The sequence below is a fragment of the Portunus trituberculatus genome, chromosome 39 (assembly GCF_017591435.1).
Source record: "Portunus trituberculatus isolate SZX2019 chromosome 39, ASM1759143v1, whole genome shotgun sequence".
Lineage (NCBI taxonomy): Eukaryota > Metazoa > Arthropoda > Malacostraca > Decapoda > Portunidae > Portunus > Portunus trituberculatus.
Window position 1 is genome coordinate 10920368 of NC_059293.1, and position 3136 is coordinate 10923503.

Here is a 3136-nt window from a genome sequence, read left to right on the forward strand (position 1 = left end):
CGTACATACACGCAGTCTCCAGAAGTATTCAGGAACTTTTCACAAGGCCTTTCATGCAACTTTATCAAGCTTCACTGATTTATAGGGAAATATGTATAAGGAAGTGTTTAAATCTTTCACTGTAACACGCAACACTCCACAACACTCAAAGTAAGGGATGGAATCGTTATAAGCGTCAGTGAGAAAGAAGGAAATTGAAAAAGATTATAGATTTTTTAACTAGTATAATGTTTGGATGTGGCTGTAAGAGGGGAAGAGTGGTTAAACTGACTAAAAGCTGAGGAGAGAATAGACAAATTGCACTGCATCAAATGAGATCGAATGATGAGAGGAGCTTGTTGGTAGAAACAGTCAAATTTGCGTGTAGAGCCAGCAGTTTACAGGAAAATGTTGACAAGTTTACTGGATTAGATATTGAAACCGTTTATGTTTGTGTCGCAGGATACATATTAAAAACAATTCCTATCTTCTATTAATATACCTTCTTTTTTCCCCTTGATTTCTTTCAAGTATTGATAGAAGTATTTCTAATGGTGGGTTCATAAGCGCCAATTGCGACTGAAATTGCAAGTCGTTAGAAATATCGTCTTAGCCCTTCTAGTCGGAAAACGTCACACATAGCGACTGAAAATTATCGACTGGTTGGCGCCTTGGTGGGAAGTGGATATAAACAAACAGCTGCCCGCCAAGATGTCTTCCTCCAGTGACGATGCTGAAGCGGTGGTTGCTCTTCTTTTGGCGTACCGGAAGAATAATCAGAAAAGAAAATGCCTGTGGATACGTCCCTGGCTAAGTAGAAGAAAGAAAGGAGTGTCTACCACACACTAATCTTAAGAAGACTATGCACAATTGCAATCAAATCAAATCCTGACAAGTCTTCAATCCTCACCTCCAACAACGCTTGCATTGAGGAAAACATATCTTGGAGAGTGGAAGCTGTTTCGTCGAACGACGATTTCTGCAAGCGTTTTTTTTTTTTTTTTTTTTTTTACTATATTATTAATTTCTGGGGTCTAGTTGTGTTCTTTTTCTCTCACCAACTCTAACATCTCCTCCTTTACACCTGGAGACGACATTTTCAAAGCTTATTCCGTGACATCACAACGTAAATAAAGTCGCAAATTGACTGAACAAGACCAACATGATTGTCTTGTTTTGTGACTGGTTTCTCCAGCCACTAGGCACAGATATTCAATGGGAAACTTTACCGAATTGCAATTTCAGTCTCAAATTTGCACGAGTGAACCCGCCTTAGCTCAATCTGGAGAGAAAGAGAAAACGGTGAAGGAAAAAAAATGAAGCAGAAAAACAAAGTAGCGAAATATTTACGAAAATTTATTCACATTTCTTTCCCTAGCAATGCGTCATGCCTTGTAATGTTTCCCAGACGACGCTGCAAAAACAGAGTAACAATATAAGACAAAGCTACACACAAAGAGACGATTAAATAAACAAATGTAATACAGGAGAGAGGTGTTGAGAGAAGCAAGCCATCAACACAAAGCTTATCAGAGTGGGAAACAGTAACACTAACTAATGCATACTGTTGTGTTGCATTTCAGTGTTTTTATTTCTGTTGTTCCTCCTTTTCTTTCCCTCACTATTCTTTTTTTTTCCTAATTTTTCCTTTTCGCTTCTTGTTATTTTTTGTATTGGTTTTGTTCTTCATCTCCCTCTTATTTCTTGTTTTCTTCTTTCTTCTTTTCGTTCTTTTTGTGTGTTTATTGTTTTTTTTATGTTATGTCTTCTCGTGTTTCTTTTTCTTAGTTTTTCTTTTCTATTTCTCTCTATTCTCTCTCTTGTATCTTCTTCACTTTCTGCTCGTTTTCCTTTTTCTTGTATTCTCTTATACTTCTTCTGTTTTGTCTTCTTTTTTTATTTTCTCCTTGCTTATTTTTTCCTCTTGTTCACTTTTACTCCTTTGTTTCTCTCCGTCTCTTTCTTTTTATTGTTTCTTATTCAAATGTCTCTCATTTCTTCTTTCTTGTATTTCCTTTATTCCATGGCATCTTTATGTGTTCATTACGTTACAGCACTATAATGATATACCTAAGAAATGAAACAGACAGACAGACAGATAGACAGACAAACAGGCAGGCAGGTAGATTTCTCCAACCAAACGGCATTACAAAAATATAATAACGATGATACTAATGATAATGGTAATGTAACTCAAGATATCACAAGCTGTCAGTATATGTACAGGATGGCGTGGCAAGCAGCGGCAGCAATACATCTATCTATCTGTACACTCGTGGTTAGAAGTCAAGTAAACTAATACACTTCCTTCCATTTCTTCCCGTTTTCTCTCAACTTCAAAATTTTGTCATGTTGGGGCACCATCATTTGAAATACCTTGACGCCGCACCTCCACTACATTCAAAAAGCTCTAGTTGAAGTTACTTGTGCTTTAAAGTGTGTTTTTTAGGACAGATTAACAGCTTTTTGTTTTATTTACCAGGAAACGCTCTTGAGGAGTTGGCTAATGATCTCTGGGACTTTGAAAAATAGTCGTGAAATGAGAGAACAAAGAATTTCAGAATATCAGCTTGTCTCTTATTTTCAACAGGCTGTAGTGGAAGTTATTGGGGGTTTTCATAAGTGTTTTTACAGCTGTATTGATAGTGTAACAATGATTCTGCATCACCTATAGAACAACTCCCATGAAAACCCCGACTATTTAATCTAAACTTGAGAGGAAAAGTCGTGAAAGTTATAATAAACATCCACATGAGAGTCTGTCAGGACACACTAGGACTATTTTTCAAAGGCCACAGGTGATCAATCGGTTTATGTCAAGTGTTTTCTCATTGTCAATATAGTGTTCTTGTTTAACTACCACTGCAATCATGGAGACACTCTTGAAAACTCAATTATTAACCTCTTGACTATTATTTGATACATCTTTCCTTAATAACTAATCACTCTGAGACATCATTATTTGTCCTACTGCCATGGCACTTCCAATCTTGAAACACTGTAGAAATGGCAAAGTTACCATTTTTAACCCTATTGTTTCTTGTAGTTGCTTGTTATAATTTCATGTATTACTTCTGGTACTGTTAATTGTTTCGAATTGCAGTGAAAAAGGTGAACGTTCACTATAACCATTAAAATAGAAGAGATACGGCGCTGA

The 3136-nt window shown here is 36.4% G+C and overlaps 1 protein-coding gene across 1 annotated transcript in view; it reads right to left on the minus strand.

Annotated features, from left to right (window-relative positions):
• Positions 1 to 1875: 1875 nt before the first annotated feature.
• The window catches only part of LOC123515746 (proline-rich receptor-like protein kinase PERK9), a 6655-nt gene continuing 5394 nt past the window's right edge, over positions 1876 to 3136 (minus strand). Inside the window, exon 3 of the mRNA XM_045274602.1 lies at positions 1876 to 3136. This exon is cut by the window's right edge and continues 1219 nt beyond it. The gene's annotated coding sequence lies outside the window, so the exon portion shown is untranslated.